The 25,751-nt window shown below is 46.7% G+C and overlaps 3 non-coding genes across 3 annotated transcripts; all 3 read right to left on the reverse strand.

The window, feature by feature from the left end:
* Window positions 1–1,889: 1,889 nt before the first annotated feature.
* LOC142576870 (U5 spliceosomal RNA) lies at window positions 1,890–2,015 on the reverse strand. Its single transcript, XR_012826991.1, has one exon. It is a non-coding gene; the product is annotated as a U5 spliceosomal RNA (small nuclear RNA).
* Window positions 2,016–5,152: 3,137 nt separating this feature from the next.
* LOC142576871 (U5 spliceosomal RNA) lies at window positions 5,153–5,278 on the reverse strand. Its single transcript, XR_012826992.1, has one exon. It is a non-coding gene; the product is annotated as a U5 spliceosomal RNA (small nuclear RNA).
* Window positions 5,279–25,625: 20,347 nt separating this feature from the next.
* Window positions 25,626–25,751, reverse strand: LOC142576904 (U5 spliceosomal RNA). Its single transcript, XR_012827020.1, has one exon. It is a non-coding gene; the product is annotated as a U5 spliceosomal RNA (small nuclear RNA).

Below are 25,751 nucleotides of genomic sequence, written 5' to 3' on the forward strand. Positions count from 1 at the left end.
ACGCTGAGGACATTCTTGTTTTGGTAATCATTGATGCAACGTGGTGATAATTTATATTATTCGCGATTGAAGCACGGTGTACTTTATTTTCTGGTTATAAAGAGTCAGCTCATTACTTATGTACCATTGTGATACTTCGCTAAGTTCTTCATTAAATTTACAATTCAGTTCCACTAAGTTATCGCCTGTGAAAAGTAATGCTGTGTCATCGATATACATAATAGCTTCAGAATCCTTCAGACCTGACGGAAGATCGTTATTGTAAAGAAACAGAGGCCCAGCAAGGAACCGTGCAGAACACAGAAAATAGTGTTTTGTGGTAGAGAGGTTAGATTGTTTACAGCAACATATTGTTTCCTATTTGAAAAAGAACGTTCTTTTAGATTACAAATCTTTCATTTAAGACCCTAAGTTTCCAATTTCTGTTGCAGTATTGTCTGATCTACCGCATCGAAAGCTTTGGATACATCTAAGTAAATTACTATAGCTGGTTTATTATGCAGTGCAGTATTTATGAGTTGTGTTAGAACAGGAATTGCGGAAGACGTTGATCTTTGGGGCCTGAAGCCATGCTGGTTAGGATAGATGATGTTACATTTCTTTTAAAAATGCTGTATACGCTTACAAAGTGTCTTTACAAAAACTATTGATTGCATTTAGCAGCTGTATCAGCCTGTATTTTTCTATGTCGGATCGCTCACCACTCTTAAAGATAGGTATGACCGTCTTCACCTGCAGTTCATCAGGATACACTTCATTTTCCAACGTATGATTTAAGATATGCAGTAGATGGATTCCCAACATATAAAAGTTGTTTTTTATCAGCCTAACAGGTAGTGCATCTGGTTCTGCCGCCTTAGCGACTGAAGGGATTTTTACTGTTGTAACTAATTCTTCAATTTCTATATGAGGCAATGCAAAAGTGTTGTTGTCACGCTCTGCCATTTTCACTGAAAGAACATCAGCATGTACTTGTGCATGTACCATAGGCCCTACGGAGGCAAAATAGGTACCAAATGATTCAACTGTACCTTCGTCAACTGTTTCATAGAAAGTAGAGATGTTCGATCCTACGCCCATTCTGTAATTTAGCGTGTCCCATTGTTTTTTTTTATTTACATGCGCCTGCTTCATGAGAGATGAATCACATTGTTTTTTTGCTTTTCCTCATAGGAAACATAGATAGTTTCAGATAGCGTTTAAATTGAGTAATGTAATATTCGTTTGATCTGAACTGTAACCATTTGTGGTACCATTTATCCTTATCTGTTTACAAAGTTAATATTTCACTATTCATCCAAGGACACTTTGGGTAGCTGTATCTTTATGGGTCGGCAAAGACCGCCGTTCAACGGCACATTTAAGTATATTTAGAAATTTCCTGTACTCGGTATCAACGTGTTTATCATATGCCGTAATGATATCTGTTCGTTCTAATATTTCACGCAGCCGGACGTAGTCTATCTTACTCAGTATATTACTCTGTACCGAATTCAGTGTTTCTCAATAGGAACAATAACGGATGAATAGTCTGCAATCAACTCACCGCAAGGGCCAGTCTGCGCAGCTTAATATGCCACAGGATGTGATCTTCTGAGTAGTTGAGGTATCGGGTCGCGAGTTGCTTCTGTTTAAAACGTTTTCTCCGAAATTATTATTGTTCTTTTGAACAGTTTACGTCTATACGCCACGCTGTTGCGGATCTGTGCATCGACAACGGCGCGCGCAGGCGCACGTTACACTTTTCTGACAATAACGCTATTCTTGCGGGATGAGGCACATGAAGGGTACCTACGCTCGGTCGGCCACTGCGATAACACAAGATACGCTTGCTCATCGATATCTGCGTCAATCAACAACGTAAGTCTTTCTTTTGATTGCAATGGTAGGCCCTGCCCAAACGGGCAAGGCCTCTCAAAAATTGGCCTATAGGCTCATTGGAGTGTCCCTCCCCACGGTAATCTTTAGTAAAAGGCGAAAGATTAATACGTGGATTTGAGGAGAGACCTGAGCGATAAGGATACCGATGCTGTCCGAGGCTGGTCTCCTAAATGGTGTCACTTATTTGGCCAGGTGAACCTTCAAGCTATTCTCAAATTTGCATGCTTAAACCTCAACTCTTGTTATTATTTAGCAAGTGTATCTCTGACTCGGCTTTTCTACATGTACTTGTTAATAGAGAAATTTTACATGTTGCCGTATTCACGTTTAAAAGCTAATAACATTGTTAAAATAGCCAGGATTGCTTGCACTGCACGACTGCCATTTTCATGCGCAGCAGTCGCCATCTGGTGTTGAACATCGAAGTTTTAAAAGCTTGCGGAGGACTTTTTTTTTAACCGGATACTTTTTATTATTAGTTGTAAAATCCAGTACACACGCAGTTGGTCCCACCCATAGCCTTCAAGGCTAGTGATGGGTCCGCACGCTAAACAAGTACTATAATATTGGCCGACTTTTTCGTGAATGGGCTCAATCACAAAACACTTCAGTAACACGCAAGAAAATTGGCAAGCTTCAGTATATAACTTTGTGGCATATTCGACCAAAGCAGAGAGTCCAAAGTCCAAAGAATGTCCAAAGCACTGACAGGGCATCAAAAAGAAAAACAAGCTGGTTCCTTTCTTTTTTGTAAATTTATTTACACGCTTCTTCATTCCAATAGTTTCGTAGCAATGAGGGAAAGATGTTTTAACGATGCCAAAATGTCATTGGTATCCATTACTTCGTTTGGAACTTCATGACACACGTTGGCTCCTTTACGTTGTACAGGTCTATGGCTGTATGTATTATGAGAAGGCGGCAAGGTAAACAGACTGTTTGTAGCGGCTCTTGTTTTTTCATTGATAATCTGAACATAGTAAGGGGCAGCTCGTTATTTGACCTTATTTATTGTATTTACTACTTCAGCTATCTTCAATTTAAATAAATTGATACGGGTAACATGCGTAGCTGTTCAAAAAGTGACATACAGGAGTGAGTACTTCTTCAATAATTTATTATACGAATAGCACGTTATTGAAGGCGACAAACATGGTCTCAATATGTTTTGTATGTCTCGCCCCTCGTTTACAGGCAATAGCATAAATCGCTGAGCGCAAATGAGAAATACAGAACGCGTGAAATCGAAAGTCCAAAGCACTCTCTAGCCCTTTGTAATACATGACAGCCATGAGTTAATTTGGAGCAGACATTAATAATTTGTTGCTTCCAGTGCATATCAGACTCAAACACAGCACCAAGATATTACTTGCATTGCGACACGCTGAGGACATTCTTGTTTTGGTAATCATTGATGCAACGTGGTGATAATTTATATTATTCGCGAGTGAAGCACGGTGTACTTTATTTTCTGGTTATAAAGAGGCAGCTCATTACTTATGAACCATTGTGATACTTCGCTAAGTTCTTCATTAAATTTACAATTCAGTTCCTCTAAGTTATCGCCTGTGAAAAGTAATGCTGTGTCATCGATATACATAATAGCTTCAGAATCCTTCAGACCTGACGGAAGATCGTTATTGTAAAGAAACAGAGGCACAGCAAGGAACCGTGCAGAACACAGAAAATAGTGTGTTGTGGTAGAGAGGTTAGATTGTTTACAGCAACATATTGTTTCCTATTTGAAAAAGAACGTTTTTTTAGATTACAAATCTTTCATTTCAGACCCTAAGTTTCCAATTTCTGTTGCAGTATTGTCTGATGTACCGCATCGAAAGCTTTGGATACATCTAAGTAAATTACTATAGCTGGTTTATTATGCAGTGCAGTATTTATGAGTTGTGTTAGAACAGGAATTGCGGAAGACGTTGATCTTTGGGGCCTGAAGCCATGCTGGTTAGGATAGATGATGTTACATTTCTTTTAAAAATGCTGTATACGCTTACAAAGTGTCTTTACAAAAACTATTGATTGCATTTAGCAGCGGTATCAGCCTGTATTTTTCTATGTCGGATCGCTCACCACTCTTAAAGATAGGTATGACCGTCTTCACCTGCAGTTCATCAGGATACACTTCATTTTCCAACGTATGATTTAAGATATGCAGTAGATGGATTCCCAACATATAAAAGTTGTTTTTTATCAGCCTAACAGGTAGTGCATCTGGTTCTGCCGCCTTAGCGACTGAAGGGATTTTTACTGTTATAACTAATTCTTCAATTTCTATGTGAGGCAATGCAAAAGTGTTGTTGTCACGCTCTGCCATTTTCACTGAAAGAACATCAGCATGTACTTGTGCATGTACCATAGGCCCTACGGAGGCAAAATAGGTACCAAATGATTCAACTGTACCTTCGTCAACTGTTTCATAGAAAGTAGAGATGTTCGATCCTACGCCCATTCTGTAATTTAGCGTGTCCCAATGTTTCTTTTTTATTTACATGCGCCTGCTTCATGAGAGATGAATCACATTGTTTTTTTGCTTTTCCTCATAGGAAACATAGATAGTTTTAGATAGCGTTCAAATTGAGTAATGTAATATTCGTTTGATCTGAACTGTAACCATTTGTGGTACCATATATCCTTATCTGTTTACAAAGTTAATATTTCACTATTCATCCAAGGACACTTTGGGTAGCTGTATGTTTATGGGTCGGCAAAGACCGCCGTTCAACGGCACATTTAAGTATATTTAGAAATTTCCTGTACTCGGTATCAACGTGTTTATCATATGCCGTAATGATATCTGTTCGTTCTAATATTTCACGCAGCCGGACGTAGTCTATCTTACTCAGTACATTACTCTGTACCGAATTCAGTGTTTCTCAATAGGAACAATAATGGATGAATAGTCTGCAATCAACTCACCGCAAGGGCCAGTCTGCGCAGCTTAATATGCCACAGGATGTGATCTTCTGAGTAGTTGAGGTATCGGGTCGCGAGTTGCTTCTGTTTAAAACGTTTTCTCCGAAATTATTATTGTCCTTTTGAACAGTTTACGTCTATACGCCACGCTGTTGCGGATCTGTGAATCGGCAACGGCGCGCGCAGGCGCACGTTACACTTTTCTGACAATAACGCTATTCTTGCGGGATGAGGCACATGAAGGGTACCTACGCTCGGTCGGCCACTGCGATAACACAAGATACGCTTGCTCATCGATATATGCGTCAATCAACAACGTAAGTCTTTCTTTTGATTGCAATGGTAGGCCCTGCCCAAACGGGCAAGGCCTCTCAAAAATTGGCCTATAGGCTCATTGGAGTGTCCCTCCCCACGGTAATCTTTAGTAAAAGGCGAAAGATTAATACGTGGATTTGAGGAGAGACCTGAGCGATGAAGATACCGATGCTGTCCGAGGCTGGTCTCCTAAATGGTGTCACTTACTTGGCCAGGTGAACCTTCAAGCTATTCTCAAATTTGCATGCTTAAACCTCAACTCTTGTTATTATTTAGCAAGTGTATCTCTGACTGGGCTTTTCTACATGTACTTGTTAATAGAGAAATTTTACATGTTGCCGTATTCACGTTTAAAAGCTAATAACATTGTTAAAATAGCCAGGATTGCTTGAACTGCACGACTGCCATTTTCATGCGCAGCAGTCGCCATCTGGTGTTGAACATCGAAGTTTTAAAAGCTTGCGGATGACTTTTTTTTTAACCGGATACTTTTTATTATTAGTTCTAAAATCCAGTACACACGCAGTTGGTCCCACCCATAGCCTTCAAGGCTAGTGATGCGTCCGCACGCTAAACAAGTACTATAATATTGGCCGACTTTTTCGTGAATGGGCTCAATCACAAAACACTTCAGTAACACGCAAGAAAATTGGCAAGCTTCAGTATATAACTTTGTGGCATATTCGACCAAAGCAGAGAGTCCAAAGTCCAAAGAATGTCCAAAGCACTGACAGGGCATCAAAAAGAAAAACAAGCTGGTTCCTTTCTTTTTTGTAAATTTATTTACACGCTTCTTCATTCCAATAGTTTCGTAGTAATGAGGGAAAGATGTTTTAACGATGCCAAAATGTCATTGGTATCCATTACTTCGTTTGGAACTTCATGACACACGTTGGCTCCTTTACGTTGTACAGGTCTATGGCTGTATGTATTATGAGAAGGCGGCAAGGTAAACAGACTGTTTGTAGCGGCTCTTGTTTTTTCATTGATAATCTGAACATAGTTAGGGGCAGCTCGTTATTTGACCTTATTTATTGTATTTACTACTTCAGCTATCTTCAATTTAAATAAATTGATACGGGTAACATGCGTAGCTGTTCAAAAAGTGACATACAGGAGTGAGTACTTCTTCAATAATTTATTATACGAATAGCACATTATTGAAGGCGACAAACATGGTCTCAATATGTTTTGTATGTCTCGCCCCTCGTTTACAGGCAATAGCATAAATCGCTGGGCGCAAATGAGAAATACAGAACGCGTGAAATCGAAAGTCCAAAGCACTCTCTAGCCCTTTGTAATACATGACAGCCATGAGTTAATTTGGAGCAGACATTAATAATTTGTTGCTTCCAGTGCATATCAGACTCAAACACAGCACCAAGATATTACTTGCATTGCGACACGCTGAGGACATTCTTGTTTTGGTAATCATTGATGCAACGTGGTGATAATTTATATTATTCGCGAGTGAAGCACGGTGTACTTTATTTTCTGGTTATAAAGAGTCAGCTCATTACTTATGTACCATTGTGATACTTCGCTAAGTTCTTCATTAAATTTACAATTCAGTTCCTCTAAGTTATCGCCTGTGAAAAGTAATGCTGTGTCATCGATATACATAATAGCTTCAGAATCCTTCAGACCTGACGGAAGATCGTTATTGTAAAGAAACAGAGGCCCAGCAAGGAACCGTGCAGAACACAGAAAATAGTGTTTTGTGGTAGAGAGGTTAGATTGTTTACAGCAACATATTGTTTCCTATTTGAAAAAGAACGTTTTTTTTAGATTACAAATCTTTCATTTCAGACCCTAAGTTTCCAATTTCTGTTGCAGTATTGTCTGATGTACCGCATCGAAAGCTTTGGATACATCTAAGTAAATTACTATAGCTGGTTTATTATGCAGTGCAGTATTTATGAGTTGTGTTAGAACAGGAATTGCGGAAGACGTTGATCTTTGGGGCCTGAAGCCATGCTGGTTAGGATAGATGATGTTACATTTCTTTTAAAAATGCTGTATACGCTTACAAAGTGTCTTTACAAAAACTATTGATTGCATTTAGCAGCGGTATCAGCCTGTATTTTTCTATGTCGGAACGCTCACCACTCTTAAAGATAGGTATGACCGTCTTCACCTGCAGTTCATCAGGATACACTTCATTTTCCAACGTATGATTAAAGATATGCAGTAGATGGATTCCCAACATATAAAAGTTGTTTTTTATCAGCCTAACAGGTAGTGCATCTGGTTCTGCCGCCTTAGCGACTGAAGGGATTTTTACTGTTGTAACTAATTCTTCAATTTCTATGTGAGGCAATGCAAAAGTGTTGTTGTCACGCTCTGCCATTTTCACTGAAAGAACATCAGCATGTACTTGTGCATGTACCATAGGCCCTACGGAGGCAAAATAGGTACCAAATGATTCAACTGTACCTTCGTCAACTGTTTCATAGAAAGTAGAGATGTTCGATCCTACGCCCATTCTGTAGTTTAGCGTGTCCCATTGTTTTTTTTTATTTACATGTGCCTGCTTCATGAGAGATGAATCACATTGTTTTTTTGCTTTTCCTCATAGGAAACATAGATAGTTTTAGATAGCGTTTAAATTGAGTAATGTAATATTCGTTTGATCTGAACTGTAACCATTTGTGGTACCATTTATCCTTATCTGTTTACAAAGTTAATATTTCAGTATTCATCCAAGGACACTTTGGGTAGCTGTATCTTTATGGGTCGGCAAAGACCGCCGTTCAACGGCACATTTAAGTATATCTAGAAATTTCCTGTACTCGGTATCAACGTGTTTATCATATGCCGTAATGATATCTGTTCGTTCTAATATTTCACGCAGCCGGACGTAGTCTATCTTACTCAGTACATTACTCTGTACCGAATTCAGTGTTTCTCAATAGGAACAATAATGGATGAATAGTCTGCAATCAACTCACCGCAAGGGCCAGTCTGCGCAGCTTAATATGCCACAGGATGTGATCTTCTGAGTAGTTGAGATATCGGGTCGCGAGTTGCTTCTGTTTAAAACGTTTTCTCCGAAATTATTATTGTTCTTTTGAACAGTTTACGTCTATACGCCACGCTGTTGCGGATCTGTGCACCGACAACGACGCGCGCAGGCGCACGTTACACTTTTCTGACAATAACGCTATTCTTGCGGGATGAGGCACATGAGGGGTACCTACGCTCGGTCGGCCACTGCGATAACACAAGATACGCTTGCTCATCGATATCTGCGTCAATCAACAACGTAAGTCTTTCTTTTGATTGCAATGGTAGGCCCTGCCCAAACGGGCAAGGCCTCTCAAAAATTGGCCTATAGGATCATTGGAGTGTCCCTCCCCACGGTAATCTTTAGTAAAAGGCGAATAAGGAATTTTATTCGTGACTAGGGTACATCATACAGGTTCCAGACAGTTTACAATCGTCAAGGTCACAGACAGGTTCCAGACAAGCACACTATTTCACATGGTGAAATTCAAACACACTATTTCACATGGTGCATTACAATAATGGGTTTACACGAATGTGGCAGGTTCTATATTCCTGCTATGGGCGCAAGCAGCACACTTCATGTCTTGCGCAACCCTTCAATTGGGGCGCACTGAAATTTCACTCTACCATGCGTGAGTGTAATAAACGGGCATGACCACTTCTTAAGGAACTCTTCTTCACCCAAGAAGAAGAGCTCTGTCTCCAAATGGTCAATTACTACGGTGTACATTCGTGATAGTAGCCTCCACTGATTTTTCCGAGCCTTACCCTGATTCACAGCCAGCCCCCTGTTCTCCCACAGGACAAAGAACCCTACGGCAATCAAGAGCCGAGCCACATGGTTATGCGGGCACGGGCCACGGTTAACAAACCTTTGGATCTTTAACGAAGCATACGCTTTACGCAACAAGGTCCAGAACGTTTTCGCTACCTGACAGAAAAGCAAGGCGTGTTTGTTGTCTTCATGTAATTTGCAGTTAACACATTGTTCACTTTTGGTGTAATGCCACTTGTACATGCGGTCCGCTGTGGGTAGGACGGACCAACCAAAGCGCCAGACGACGTCCTGAATGTCGCCCGGTAACCAGCTGGGGGTTAGCAAGACCCATGGGAATTGAGTTTTCTTTGTGTCGGTTATCGAAGTTAACAAGAGTTCTTGGGCTAGTTCTGTATTGTTCACCTCCAAGAGGGGCGTTTCTAATCTTAGAGAAGAGATTCTCTTGAAGATGCCTATAACATGCCTATAAAAGGTTGAAGGGTTTACTGCTTTGGGACCTGTTATCTGTGCCTGAGAAAACAGGCGACCTTGAACACCCAGGAAGTAGCAAGCTAGCTTCCTTGCTGGGTGGTCCGGACTCAATTCTAGTACTCTCAGTGTGGTCTTAAGGGCAAAGATGTCTGCCAAAACAACCACCGAGGGGATGTTCCAGCCACCTTTCTCTCTTGGCAAGCCAAGATTCTCGTACTTCACCAAGGCTGTCTTGGTATTCCAGAAGAAACGTATTATCTGCGACTTCACTTGTCTGGCAATCTGGTAGGGTACGACCACCGAGTTGGCCAAAAACCACAAGCGGCCTGTAAGAACCCCCATAACGAAGTACCTTCGTACAGCGAAGGGAAAGCTGAACTTGAGGGCGTGGGACACCTCCTCTTTGAAAGAGTGGAGTTCCGTCTTCCAACTCTCGACTGATGGACCCTTTGCATTGTACTCGATCCCTAGTATGCGGATTCTGTTTACCACTGTAACACCATGCAGCGTTGTTGGTGCCGACGAGTGCAAACAGAGCGACTTACTTTTCTGGATATTGAGTTTCGCGCCTGAGATGGAGGCGTACTCTGCGAACACTCCTAGGGCTACGCCTAGACTGTCTTCGTCTCTCTGATAAATAGTCACGTCGTCTGCATATGCCGTGACTTTTACGGAACAATTGCCTGGGAGCTGTAAACCCAGCACGCTCTTGTGTTTTTCTACTTGTAACAGGAATGGTTCAATCGTCAAGGCGAAAAGCAAGGGTGAAAGCGGACAGCCTTGTCGCACGCCGCGTGAAGCATGAAAGGATGCTACTATCTCCTGATTCATCGTCAGGTCGCTACCGACATCACTGTACAGTTCCATGATCAGGTACACAAACTGCCTGGGAAACCCAAAGGCTAGTAAAACTGCAAATATGTATGTGTGCTCCACCCGGTCGAAGGCTTGAGCTTGGTCGAGAGAAGTTAGCCACCCTCTGGCTTGCCTTGCCCCAGTGTACTCTATTATGTCCCTGTTGAGCATGTTTAGAGTTTGAACATTACGCCCTGAGACGGAGCAGGATTGCCAAGAATGTATTAACGATGGCATGATCTCCTGCACTCGCATCGTCAGTACGGTGGTTAGTAGCTTGTAGTCGGTGCCCAGCAACGTAATAGGGCGCCAATTACGTGGATCCTCGAGGCCTTCTTCCGATTTGGGAAGTAAAATAATCCTTCCCTGTCTAAACGATTGTGGGAGAGTGTGCGAACTTATGAACCTATTAAGGACCTCACACAACTGCGGGCCTATGAGGTCCCAAAAAGTGGAGTAGAATTCGGCTGTAAGGCCGTCGAGACCTGGCGCTGAGCCTTTGTGCAGGTGGTGTAGTGCTCGTGAGAGCTCCTCTATTGAGATTGGGGTAACCAGGTAACAATATTCTTGGGGAGAGAGTTGTGGCAAGTCCGCCAAGAAGGGGTGGCCAAGTACACTATCCAACTTGAGCTCAAGCTCGTGGGTGGAGAGGCTCTCAAAATGCGCGTGAAACCTTAAAATGTCCTGTTGACTGAAGTCCTTGTTTTTAATCCGACTCAATCTGCGACTGCTTACATAGTTAAGCACTTCTGGATGAGAGCTTGGTAAATGCCTTGCTGGAAATGACGAGACAGAAGACGTTAAATTCCTCAGCCGCGTTAATCTCGTCTTAAGGTCGTTCAGATAGGTCTTCATCAACAGTGAGGACGGTTGGCCCCGCTGTACGATCCGGATGCGATGCAATGTATGTCTGATTAAGTCGGAGTGCCTGTGCTTAAGCTTTTTTCCTTCATCTGTGCAGATCTCCCTCCATGATCGTTTGAGCTCGTCCCAGTTCCCGTGTTCATCGTCGCCGCTAAGCGGTTACGGAGACTGGCCATGGCCGTTTCGTCGTGGAAAAGCTTATTATCCACTCGCCACAGATGGGAAAAGAATACTCTATCTTTCATTTCGCAGATCAACTGCACCGGCCTGTGGTCTGAGATGTCTAAGGCGAACGGAGGAAGCTCCACTGCCTTGCAGTCCACGATCGAGGGAATCAAAGAAGGAGAAGCATAGGCGCGGTCCAAGCGAGCCTGTACATCACCTCGGCACCACGTGTGTTGGAAAGTTTGACCGTGTCGTAACACGTACGCGTCTGCTAAATCGAACTGTTGCACCAGTTTTTGAAGTTCAGTGATGTATGTGTCAACCCGCTCTTTAGAAGGGCCTGATCTATCTGTGAGGTTGTTGAGAACACAGTTAAAATCTGCTGTAAGTATGAAATGTTTTCGTTCCAGGAACAAAGGGTTCAGCTGTTTATAAAAGCTGGCCATTGCCGGGCTTCTAAGTGGTGCATAAATGTTTATAAGTCGGAATTTTTCTGTGTGGTACTCGAAGTCGAGTACCACCATGCGACCCTCGGGGTCGAAACTGAAATGGCATCCGTTTAGAAGTGACCAATTAAATATTATGACACCGGCCCCGCACGCTTGATGTGTGGGAAACGAGAAGAACCCTTTGGCCCGGAATTGCCTTTCGAGGCTCTTCACTTTCGCTATGGAGTCTATGTTCGTTTCCTGCAGACATAGAATGTCGCAGTGTAATTTTCTGGCAACTCTTGCCACTGTTTTCTGCTTAGCTATGCTACTAAGTCCCCTCACATTCCACGTAACTATATTTAATGGCATGGTTTGGTAAAAGAGAGGACTAAATTGCGGACATTGTTAATTCGATTTTAACAAGTGGGCCTTCTCGGACAGTACTAAGCTTTACACACCATCGCCTGGTCTGGTCGGCTGTCAGTGAATGAGCATGATACATGAAAAAGAACCGTTCCCTTGCTGCAAAAAGTGCTCGTGCCCTTTGGTATGGAGTTATGTGCGCTATGGTAAAGCGGAACAGCAAACCAGTCATGATAATACACATGTGGCAACATGTTGTTGCCTAAAGAATACACATCCACTTAAGACAATTCATCAGCTTGGCTATGCATTGATAGGTGCTATAACCTTATATATTATAGAGTGTAAAAAAGAAAAACAAAAAAAAGGGGGGGGGCGTGGCTGATTGCACGCTACGGCCGCTGACCCACTAGTGTCAGCAATTAGGCACCTAACAATCATACACATGTAGCAACATACCTGTTGCCTAAAAAGAAAAAAAAAAGAACACATTCACGTAATACACATTTCAATAATGACATGCAGTGATGGGTGGCTGAACCCCTCTACACTAACGGATGATACAATGTTGGGCAATAAATGATAGGCCGGTTGCACGCTGCGACTGCCGACCCACTAAAGCGCCCGAGGCGCGTGTATACCACGGCGGGCATCGGCTGGCCCGAGTGCCTCCAAGGCCAGTTGTTGCACTATGGCGCGAAATCAATAATGATAAATGTGCATTTTAGACGCCAAACTTGCGTCTATCTATCTGCAGCCGCGCTGGGAAAACGTGCCACACAAGTGGGCCCGAACAAAACAGTTTCGCCAGTGAACAGGGAACGCCCCACAAAAAAAAAAAAAAAAAAAAAAAACCCGTCGGCATCCGTTCGATGACAGCGGGGACACGCCCGCACAAGTGACAAACTGCGAGAAAAGGAAAAAAGAGAAAACCACGTAACGAGCAAGACAAGCATTTTGGCGCGGACCTGCGTCTATGTTGCTGCTTCCGCACATGAAACAACCTCCGCGTGGACGAAGAAGCTACGTGAACGGGCTGGCAATGCCACGCCGGTCAGAGCAGCCATACGCCATGCTCGTTCCGCCGGCCGAGCCGCCACTCCCGCCCCAAGAGAGCAGCGTTGCGTGGAAGATAAACCCGCTCCGATGAGCGAGACATCGAAAAGACGCGCCCACACACAGCTCTCGTCGTATGCCCTCCTAAGCAGCGGCGAGAACACAACCGCACAGGTAACTATTCGAACCATGAGAAGAAAAAAAGAAAAAAAAAACAGTTGAGTTCTCAGCTCGTCCGGCGCCGCTACGGGCTGGCCGCGCAACCGATGACGGAACAGTAGTCATAGACCTAGCTATGGACATGGTACACAAACTGCCGCGAACAGAAAAAGGCGAAAGCATCTTTGTCGCTCACGTACCTAATAAAAGTCACTGTCGTCCGCATCCATTGCGTCGACAGACCCTGGTTCACTGTCACGTCGCCCGGGCGTTAGGTCTGTCCATTCCGTATCGGCGGACCAGTCCAACCGCCGTTCACCACTGTCGTCGCGCCTAGGTTTCTTGGCGCTCCCGTGCGGCCTCTCCGTTCCGTGTTCCGCCGAGACTGAGGGAGTCACGGTGTTGCCGTGGCCGAGTGTCTCGGGCTGCTGGCGTACATCGCTGTGCGCTGCTCGGCTGTGTCCGGTGCGTGAGTCGCGCCTGCGCAGGTCGTCGCTGCTCTCGCCACTCGGAGACTCTGGCGCCTCCTCGTCTATGTCACGAGCGCGCTCGGCTCGTCTGATGACGACGTCGACGACGTTTCGGCTTCCAGGAGGGTCGTCCCGTCGGTGCTCGCCTCGGAACCTCGTCGGGCGCCCCGCCTGTCCCCCCGTTCTCGCCGCCCCTTGGGGCTACTCCGTGTTGCTGGTCGAGCAGCTGCCTGCTGCTGGGTAACAGGCTCTGTACGAGGAAGCTGGTCTTGAGCTTGGGCGTCTTCCTCGCCCCCTGCTTTGTGGCCCGAGTGCGCGGCCGAACTGCTGCTTCTCCTTGTATCGTTGGTTGCGCGGGGGTCAGTGGTGACTTCCTGCCCATCTTCATCGCCTGTTTTATCCCACCATTGGCTCGGGCTTCCGCCAGCGTCCTTCCCTTCTCCCGCCTCCTCTCGACTCGAGCCAGGCGTCGGCTCGGTGCTCTGCTGTCTCGCGCCTTCCTGGGGGGGCGTGTGTCCATTGTTGCCGTTTTGTGCGCCCTTTCGGGTGCTGCCGCCGCTACGAGGTGCGGCTGCGACGCCGCTTCCTGACTGGACGCCGTCGCGCTGGCTTGGCGTCTTGATGCCGTCAGTGTCGTTGCTTTCCATGCGGGTGTCTTGCGTACTGTTTGGGATCGCGACACTGGAGCGATCGGATGGGAACTCGGCGCTGACGCCCGTGGTTGTACCTGGGTCGCAAGCCCCAAGGGTAGCGTTGGCCTGGCGGCCTGGGGTACAACTGGAAGCATCCGAAGGTCCAGGCAAAGCATGAGTCGACTGGTAACAACGAAACAACTTGTTTATTTTAACATCGCAAAGAGTTGGCGGTCAGGTTTGACCGTAGTAGAGAGACGGGAGAGCACTTCACTCAACAGAAGAAATCGGAGCCCTCCTTTTGGCGTCCGGGGGCAGCTGTTTTTATACTCTCGCAGTTGAGGGCAAGAAGGAACCCCTCAAAAGACGAGCACGTGAATGTACAATGGGCTAATGGTGACGCACACTGTCGTGGCGCTGCGCACGATCTCGTAGCACCCTGTCGTGGCGCTGCGCACGATCTCGTAGCACCCGGTCGTGGCGCTGCGCACGATCTCGTAGCACCTGGTCGTGGCGCTGCCGGTCGGACACAATGACTGTAACGAGAAGATGGTCCCTGCTTTGGCATCGCCTGTTTCGGGCACAATGACTGGAACGAGATCCCTGCTTTGGCATCGCCTGTTTCGGGCCCAATAACTGGAATGAGATCCCTGCTTTGGCATCGCCTGTTTCGGGCACAATGACTGGAACGAGATCCCTGCTTTGGCATCGCCTGTTTCGGGCCCAATAACTGGAATGAGATCCCTGCTTTGGCATCGCCTGTTTCGGGCACAATGACTGGAATGCGAGGAGGATCCCTAGGCGGTCGCATCGCCGCAGACGCGCCTGGAAACACCTGGCGATGAGTGTTGCGGCGACGACGATCGGGCCAAAATGTCTGCCGCCCCGCCGCAGATGCGCCGGCAAAACCACGTGTCGCAGGCGAAACGCAACAGACCGCCCCGCCGGGGGAAGGAGATCCCGATGGACAGGGGACTGCATCCGCTGTCCGGAGGGATGTCGCTCGATGATGCTCATAACCGAAGTCGGGCGTCCCTTGACGTTTCTTGAGCGCAGCGCACAGAGAAGGCCTCGTTCTCTCGTTCAGGTTCGCACGGGACACTGCAAAGTGACTTCGGGAGAGTTCACATTTTTGTTCTCGTTCCCGGCAAGCGTTAGAACTACGCTGAAAACTCAACCGCTCAGTCAGCAAGCACGGCACAACCCTCACTAAGCCCTGCCAGGCTCTTTCCCCTTTTTATACCACTGCCTAGTTCCTTACAGTAGTCTAGCATCACTCAGAACGCGTCCACAAATTGAAAAATTGCACTAGAAAGCATATCATCACTTTGAAACACTAAACAAAAGCAATATGTTAAAAAAAATCCTGCCTCAGGAAGAAAAACATCAGTAACAAACAATTTTGAGGCTGATTCCTACGTTAGGGGCTTCGACTTAAGCCATCGGCGTTACCGTTGAGACTCCCCTTTTTGTAACGCACCTCAAAGGAATATTGTTGTAAAGCGAGGCTCCAGCGCAGGAGGCGGCCATTTTTGGGAGAGATGGTCTGCAGCCATTGGAGAGGGCAGTGATCCGTCTCAATGATAAACCTCGAGCCGGCTAGATAGCATGACAATTTCTGAACGGCCCACACGAGACACGCACACTCTTTCTCGGTGGCGCTATACGCCTGCTCACGACTGGTCAGCTTACGACTAGCATACAGGACGGGGTGTTCTACTTCTTCATTTTCCCGTTGGCACAGTACAACGCCCATGCCTCGCTCACTAGCATCGCACTGAACAATGAACTCTTTTGTATAGTCTGGCGATCGTAGCACAGGCTGGCTTGTTAGGGCACTCTTTAGGGCGCTAAAAGCTCTTTCCTTTGTCTCGTCCCAGACGACTGTTTGAGGCTCTGTCTTTCTTAGAGCATCCGTCAGGGGAGCCGCGATATCAGAGTACCTAGGGATGTACCTCTGATAGTAGCCGGCGACACCCAAGAACGACCGAATATCGGTCTTGGTGCGCGGTTGCGGAAAGTCTCGCACAGCGGCCACTTTTATTTCAGAGGGGCGGCGACGACCCTGACCAATCACGTGACCGAGGTAGACAACCTCGGCCTGTGCTAACTGGCACTTAGGAGCCTTTACTGTCAAGCCTGCTTCGCGCAGGCGGGTTAGCACTGCCCGCAAGTGTGTCATATGCTCAGACCAGGATGCGGAGAATATCGCTACGTCGTCTAGATACGGTAAAGCGAATTCTTGCTGTCCCCGCAACACTTTATCCATGAGACTTGAAAAACAGTATGGCGCGTTCTTCAAACCAAAACTCAACACTTTAGGACGGAATGTTCCCATTGGTGAAATGAACGCCGCATACCTACTAGCCTCTTCTGTAAGTGGAACCTGCCAATAACCCCTGACAAGATCTAGGGTGGAAATAAACTGAGCGCTACTAACTTTCTCAAGGCGCTCCTCGATGTTAGGGATCGGATAAATTTGATCCTTAGTGATGGAATTAAGCCTGCGGTAGTCGACGCAAGGACGAGGTTCCTTGCCCGGTACCTCAACTAAAATCAAAGGGGAGGTATAATCACTCTCACCTGCCTCAATAACACCGAGCTGTAGCATTTTCTTTACCTCAGCCTCCATAATATCGCTCTGGCGGGGTGACACCCGATACGCCTTGGATCGTACTGGCTCTGTGGAGGTAAGTTCTATATCATGAGTAAGTACAGAAGTCCTACCAGGCCTCTCAGAGAACAGACCTTGAAACTCTTGTAATAGCTGGTGTAGTTCGGTTTTCTGCTCGGGCGACAGCGGTGCTTTACTGATAAGGTCACTAATGACTTGACCGGTGTCTTCCCTGTTCGTCACTGAGCCTAGTCCCGGAAGCTCGACCGGAAGCTCTTCAGGAACGTTTACCATCATGCACACCACTGCTTCCCTTTGTCTATAAGGTTTGAGCAGATTACAGTGGTAAACTTGCTGTGCTTTCCGCTTTCCTGGCAGACTTACCACGCAGTTAACGTCCGACAGTTTCTGAACAATTCGTGCTGGGCCCTCCCACTGCACGTCTAGTTTGTTGTTTAGCGATGTGCGCAATATCATGACCTCATCGCCAACCTCAAAACGACGGGCCCTGGCTGTTCGATCATAATAAACCTTGGCCCTCTGCTGGGCCTTTGCCATTGCTTCACCTGACAACTCCTGTGCCCTTCTTAAGCGTTCGAGGAGCTTAAGCACGTACTCCACCACGACTGGGTCGTCGCCCCTACCTTCCCATGATTCTCGAAGCATGCGAAGCGGAGACCGAAGCGAGCGACCGTACACCAGTTCAGCTGGCGAAAACCCCGTAGCCGCATGCGGCGCGGTCCTTAAAGCAAACATCACCCCAGGCAGACACAGCTCCCAGTCAGTTTGATGTTCAAAACACAAAGCTCTCAACACGCGCTTCATGACGGAGTGGAGCTTCTCAACGGAATTCGACTGTGGGTGGTACACTGAGCTGTGTAGCAGCTTTACCCCACACCTTTCGAGAAAAGTTGTCGTCAAAGCGCTAGTAAACACTGTGCCCTGATCTGATTGAATTTCTGCAGGAAAACCAACTCGCGCAAATATGGACAGTAGTGCATTAACTATCTCAACTGAGCTGAGTTCTTTAAGCGGCACTGCTTCAGGGAACTTTGTCGCTGGGCAGATCACAGTCAAAATGTGTCTGTACCCCGTGGCTGTTACCGGCAGAGGTCCCACAGTATCAATAACGAGCCGTCTAAAAGGCTCCGTAATGATAGGTACCAATTTCAACGGCGCCCTCGATTTGTCCCCTGGTTTGCCCACCCGCTGACAAGTGTCACATGTCCTCACGAAATGGTCTGCGTCCCGAAAACACCCTGGCCAATAGTACTCTTGCAAGAGACGGTCCTTAGTTTTCTTAACTCCTAGGTGTCCGGACCACGAACCCCCATGTGACAAGCGCAACAGATCCTGACGATAGCATTGAGGCACGACCAGCTGATCGAACTCCACTCCTCGGCGGTCTAGATACTTCCGGTACAGGACTCCACCTCTTTCCACAAAACGCGCAGTTTTCCTGGCGATACCTTCTTTGACATTGCAGCGCACGTTTTCCAGGCTGCCATCCTTTTTTTGCTCGGCTATCAAAGCCGTCCGGCTGACTTTTAGCAACCTATCAAGTCCGTCTGACGTAGGCGCGATGAGCAAATCAGTAGATAGCTCTTCTAACTTTCCTGTGTCGGGCATTTCCTCTCCAGTATCTGGCGCCTTTAACGTTACAGACTCAAGTTTATTCAGTTCGGGCGTGCTCGGAATATCAGCTTGCTGCGCCTCTGACCCTTTTTCGTTGTTTGATAACGTCGGCCCCGCAACTACCGCCTTTGCAGCGAGCTCCCGAACCTTCGATCTGGTTAAGGCCTGAACACTAGCTTCACCAAACAAAAGCCCCTTCTCGCGCAGGAGGTGATCGGACCTGTTTGAAAATAGGTACGGGTACTGGGGTGGCAGCATAGATGACACTGCGGCCTCCGTCTCAAGCGCTCCGAAAGGTCCTTCAATAAGCACTTTTGCTACCGGCAGACACACGCTATGAGCTTCCACGGCTTGCTTGATCCATGCGCACTCGCCCGTGAACATATGGGGTTCTACGTAAGATGGGTGAACTACATCCATCGTAGCTGCGGAATCGCGAAGCACTCGGCACTCTTTCCCGTTCACGAGGAGGTCTCGCATGTAAGGCTCGAGAAGCTTCATGTTCTCGTCCGTGCTGCCTATTGAAAAAAACACAACTTTTGGTGTTGTTTCCGGACACTGCGCCGAAAAGTGACCCGGCTTCTGGCACGTATAACAAACGCCCGCTCGCCTCATCTCGAACCGCTTTCTGCGTTCGGCTTCGGCTGCCGTCTCTTTACGTTTGGTCGGATTGCTTTCACTCGCATCCTCACTACGCGTGTCCCCCTTAAATCTCATGGGCGTGAACCTTGGCCTCTCAGACTTGGAGCCAAATTCACCCTTTTGACCGTCCTTAGCTCCGCGAGCTCGACGCGTCACAAACTCCTCGGCTAGCTCAGCGGCTCTAGCCACCGTACTCACGTCTGGCCTATCCAAGACCCAGTATCGCACGTTCTCCGGTAACCGACTATAAAACTGTTCTAGCCCGAAGCACTGCAGAACTTTATCGTGGTCACCAAACGCTTTCTCTTCTTTGAGCCACTCCTGCATGTTCGACATAAGCCTATACGCAAACTCTGTATAAGACTCACTTTTGCCTTTCTCATTTTCCCGAAACTTCCGACGGAACGCCTCCGCAGACAGCCGGTACTTTTTTAGCAGACTCGATTTTACTTTGTCGAAATCCTCTGCTTCCTCTCTATCCAAGCGAGCGACTACGTCGGCCGCCTCGCCGGGTAACAAAGTGAGCAAGCGCTGTGGCCACGTTTCCCGAGAGAACCCCTGCTTCTCGCACGTTCGCTCAAAGTTAACCAGGAACAAACCAATGTCCTCTCCAAGCTTAAACGGCCGCATCAGGTCAGTCATTTTGAACAATACGCGTTCTCCTGCACCGTGTGCCTGACTTCCATTACGAGCGCGTTCCATCTCTACCTCAAGACGCTTCATTTCCAAAGCGTGTTGACGGTCACGCTCTTGTTGCTCTCGCTCTTTCTGTTCTTTAAGTTCGCGCTCCTGTTTCTCTTTTTGCTCTTTAAGTTCGCGCTCCTGTTTCTCTTTTTGCTCTTTAAGTTCGCGCTCCTGTCTTTTTGACCTCTCCTCAATAGTCTCAAGGCATTCCGACAGCTCGTCATCCTCAGCCTCTAACTCAAGAATAGCCTTTAGCAGTTCTGGTTTTCTGAGTTTGTCTGAGACATCCAGACCCAACTCTCTTGCAAGCTCCAACAATTTCGGTTTGCGCAACGACTTCAAATCCATGGCTGCTCTGAATGCTGCTTTCTCTACTGCTTACTATTGTCTTGCCGCAAACTAACCCGGCAGCAACGACAACCACAATTACCAGCTCTGTTTCTAACACTAACAAAAGCCTGGCAAAGCTCAGAAGAAGAAAGTCCCGCACTCACCAAACCTCGCAGGCAGGAATTCCGCGCAGTCGTTCCGCTGCAGGCAACCAGTCGTCACACAGGGCTCGTTGCACTGCTCCCGGATCGTCGTTGAGCTGCTCAGCATACCGTCAACTGCATCTCTTTGCTGCTGGCCTCCGTTGTCGCGATCTCACCGATGGCAGACAGTTGTTTGAAGTCGTAGGCGATCTCACCGCTGGCAACCAGATGTTTGGATCTGACTGCTGGTGAGATCGGTTGTTGGGAACTCGGCGCTGACGCCCGTGGTTGTACCTGGGTCGCAAGCCCCAAGGGTAGCGTTGGCCTGGCGGCCTGGGGTACAACTGGAAGCATCCGAAGGTCCAGGCAAAGCATGAGTCGACTGGTAACAACGAAACAACTTGTTTATTTTAACATCGCAAAGAGTTGGCGGTCAGGTTTGACCGTAGTAGAGAGACGGGAGAGCACTTCACTCAACAGAAGAAATCGGAGCCCTCCTTTTGGCGTCCGGGGGCAGCTGTTTTTATACTCTCGCAGTTGAGGGCAAGAAGGAACCCCTCAAAAGACGAGCACGTGAATGTACAATGGGCTAATGGTGACGCACACTGTCGTGGCGCTGCGCACGATCTCGTAGCACCCTGTCGTGGCGCTGCGCACGATCTCGTAGCACCCGGTCGTGGCGCTGCGCACGATCTCGTAGCACCTGGTCGTGGCGCTGCCGGTCGGACACAATGACTGTAACGAGAAGATGGTCCCTGCTTTGGCATCGCCTGTTTCGGGCACAATGACTGGAACGAGATCCCTGCTTTGGCATCGCCTGTTTCGGGCCCAATAACTGGAATGAGATCCCTGCTTTGGCATCGCCTGTTTCGGGCACAATGACTGGAACGAGATCCCTGCTTTGGCATCGCCTGTTTCGGGCCCAATAACTGGAATGAGATCCCTGCTTTGGCATCGCCTGTTTCGGGCACAATGACTGGAATGCGAGGAGGATCCCTAGGCGGTCGCATCGCCGCAGACGCGCCTGGAAACACCTGGCGATGAGTGTTGCGGCGACGACGATCGGGCCAAAATGTCTGCCGCCCCGCCGCAGACGCGCCGGCAAAACCACGTGTCGCAGGCGAAACGCAACAGTACCTTGCGGTACCGTCCTCGGTGCGGGGTCCTGCAACGTAGGACCGTGATCCGCCCCTTCCTTACCGTTGCAGCTCCTCTGTAGGGACCGGGGCGCTGCCTTCAACGGCGTCAGCTTCCGCTGTGTCCTCTCGGCCTCCGGGGCCCTTCCGAGCGGCGGGAAGTCGTCCACTTCCATTGCTGCCATGCTGTAGGACTTTCGGGCGGTGCAATCCACGCTTGCGTGCGCGCCACCACAGCGGCGACACGCAAGCGAACAGGTCTCCTCAGGGTGGCCAAAGATGCCACACCGTCGACAAAATGGTGTCTCGCATTGAGCCTTGTAATGGCCCTCCTGGCTGCAGCGACGGCATAGCCGGCGGACACCTCGATACTCAAACGTGGCACGATGACCACTCACCCGGGCGAAGTTCGGGAGGGGGTTGTCGTGTTTCATATTCATCTTAAGGTATCTTGTACCTGTGCGTATACTGGGCCGGTCTTTATACCGTGCTTCCTCGATTTTCAGGGTGGTTCCAAACATCTTCAAACTCTCGGCTACTTCATTGTCCGAAATGTAGCTCGGGAGGTACATGCAGGTGACGCTGGCGACTTGGCGTGCCACGGGGACTAGGGCTGCGACTTGGTTTCCGAGGCGGAGGCCGCCTACTTCGAGAAGCTTGTGGACTGCAGGTGCAGAGTTGATACCGACTTGAAAGTCGAACGCTCCAAGGTGCTGGACACTGTATATTTCATTGACGGTGACAAGGGCTTCAACGGCGTCGATAACTTCGTCCACGGACGTACCCGGCGCGGCCGGACGTTGAAGAAGTGATGCTTTGGCGGTGGCATGGCGACAACCCCGCGTGCCTCCCTCGCGCGGGCACGATGAAACTTGGTTCTGGCGGCAAACAACCGGCTCGATGCGTGGATTTGAGGAGAGACCTGAGCGATGAAGATACCGATGCTGTCCGAGGCTGGTCTCCTAAATGGTGTCACTTACTTGGCCAGGTGAACCTTCAAGCTATTCTCAAATTTGCATGCTTAAACCTCAACTCTTGTTATTATTTAGCAAGTGTATCTCTGACTGGGCTTTTCTACATGTACTTGTTAATAGAGAAATTTTACATGTTGCCGTATTCACGTTTAAAAGCTAATAACATTGTTAAAATAGCCAGGATTGCTTGCACTGCACGACTGCCATTTTCATGCGCAGCAGTCGCCATCTGGTGTTGAACATCGAAGTTTTAAAAGCTTGCGGAGGACTTTTTTTTTAACCGGATACTTTTTATTATTAGTTCTAAAATCCAGTACACACGCAGTTGGTCCCACCCATAGCCTTCAAGGCTAGTGATGGGTCCGCACGCTAAACAAGTACTATAATATTGGCCGACTTTTTCGTGAATGGGCTCAATCACAAAACACTTCAGTAACACGCAAGAAAATTGGCAAGCTTCAGTATATAACTTTGTGGCATATTCGACCAAAGCAGAGAGTCCAAAGTCCAAAGCATGTCCAAAGCACTGACAGGGCATCAAAAAGAAAAACAAGCTGGTTCCTTTCTTTTTTGTAAATTTATTTACGCGCTTCTTCATTCCAATAGTTTCGTAGTAATGAGGGAAAGATGTTTTAACGATGCCAAAATGTCATTGGTATCTATTACTTCGTTTGGAACTTCATGACACACGTTGGCTCCTTTACGTTGTACAGGTCTATGGCTGTATGTATTATGAGAAGGCGGCAAGGTAAACAGACTGTTTGTAGCGGCTCTTGTTTTTTCATTGATAATCTGAACATAGTAAGGGGCAGCTCGTTATTTGACCTTATTTATTGTATTTACTACTTCAGCTATCTTCAATTTAAATAAATTGATACGGGTAACATGCGTAGCTGTTCAAAAAGTGACATACAGGAGTGAGTACTTCTTCAATAATTTATTATACGAATAGCACGTTATTGAAGGCGACAAACATGGTCTCAATATGTTTTGTATGTCTCGCCCCTCGTTTACAGGCAATAGCATAAATCGCTGAGCGCAAATGAGAAATAGAGAACGCGTGAAATCGAAAGTCCAAAGCACTCTCTAGCTCTTTGTAATACATGACAGCCATGAGTTAATTTGGAGCAGACATTAATAATTTGTTGCTTCCAGTGCATATCAGACTCAAACACAGCACCAAGATATTACTTGCATTGCGACACGCTGAGGACATTCTTGTTTTGGTAATCATTGATGCAACGTGGTGATAATTTATATTATTCGCGAGTGAAGCACGGTGTACTTTATTTTCTGGTTATAAAGAGTCAGCTCATTACTTATGTGCCATTGTGATACTTCGCTAAGTTCTTCATTAAATTTACAATTCAGTTCATCTAAGTTATCGCCTGTGAAAAGTAATGCTGTGTCATCGATATACATAATAGCTTCAGAATCCTTCAGACCTGACGGAAGATCGTTATTGTAAAGAAACAGAGGCCCAGCAAGGAACCGTGCAGAACACAGAAAATAGTGTTTTGTGGTAGAGAGGTTAGATTGTTTACAGCAACATATTGTTTCCTATTTGAAAAAGAACGTTTTTTTAGATTACAAATCTTTCATTTCAGACCCTAAGTTTCCAATTTCTGTTGCAGTATTGTCTGATGTACCGCATCGAAAGCTTTGGATACATCTAAGTAAATTACTATAGCTGGTTCATTATGCAGTGCAGTATTTATGAGTTGTGTTAGAACAGGAATTGCGGAAGACGTTGATCTTTGGGGCCTGAAGCCATGCTGGTTAGGATAGATGATGTTACATTTCTTTTAAAATTGCTGTATACGCTTACAAAGTGTCTTTACAAAAACTATTGATTGCATTTAGCAGCGGTATCAGCCTGTATTTTTCTATGTCGGATCGCTCACCACTCTTAAAGATAGGTATGACCGTCTTCACCTGCAGTTCATCAGGATACACTTCATTTTCCAACGTATGATTTAAGATATGCAGTAGGTGGATTCCCAACATATAAAAGTTGTTTTTTATCAGCCTAAGAGGTAGTGCATCTGGTTCTGCCGCCTTAGCGACTGAAGGGATTTTTACTGTTGTAACTAATTCTTCAATTTCTATGTGAGGCAATGCAAAAGTGTTGTTGTCACGCTCTGCCATTTTCACTGAAAGAACATCAGCATGTACTTGTGCATGTACCATAGGCCCTACGGAGGCAAAATAGGTACCAAATGATTCAACTGTACCTTCGTCAACTGTTTCATAGAAAGTAGAGATGTTCGATCCTACGCCCATTCTGTAATTTAGCGTGTCCCAATGTTTCTTTTTTATTTACATGCGCCTGCTTCATGAGAGATGAATCACATTGTTTTTTTGCTTTTCCTCATAGGAAACATAGATAGTTTTAGATAGCGTTCAAATTGAGTAATGTAATATTCGTTTGATCTGAACTGTAACCATTTGTGGTACCATTTATCCTTATCTCTTTACAAAGTTAATATTTCACTATTCATCCAAGGACACTTTGGGTAGCTGTATGTTTATGGGTCGGCAAAGACCGCCGTTCAACGGCACATTTAAGTATATTTAGAAATTTCCTGTACTCGGTATCAACGTGTTTATCATATGCCGTAATGATATCTGTTCGTTCTAATATTTCACGCAGCCGGACGTAGTCTATCTTACTCAGTACATTACTCTGTACCGAATTCAGTGTTTCTCAATAGGAACAATAATGGATGAATAGTCTGCAATCAACTCACCGCAAGGGCCAGTCTGCGCAGCTTAATATGCCACAGGATGTGATCTTCTGAGTAGTTGAGGTATCGGGTCGCGAGGTGCTTCTGTTTAAAACGTTTTCTCCGAAATTATTATTGTCCTTTTGAACAGTTTACGTCTATACGCCACGCTGTTGCGGATCTGTGAATCGACAACGGCGCGCGCAGGCGCACGTTACACTTTTCTGACAATAACGCTATTCTTGCGGGATGAGGCACATGAAGGGTACCTACGCTCGGTCGGCCACTGCGATAACACAAGATACGCTTGCTCATCGATATCTGCGTCAATCAACAACGTAAGTCTTTCTTTTGATTGCAATGGTAGGCCCTGCCCAAACGGGCAAGGCCTCTCAAAAATTGGCCTATAGGCTCATTGGAGTGTCCCTCCCCACGGAAATCTTTAGTAAAAGGCGAAAGATTAATACGTGGATTTGAGGAGAGACCTGAGCGA

Source organism: Dermacentor variabilis, chromosome 3 (assembly GCF_050947875.1).
Source record: "Dermacentor variabilis isolate Ectoservices chromosome 3, ASM5094787v1, whole genome shotgun sequence".
In the NCBI taxonomy this organism is placed as follows: domain Eukaryota; kingdom Metazoa; phylum Arthropoda; class Arachnida; order Ixodida; family Ixodidae; genus Dermacentor; species Dermacentor variabilis.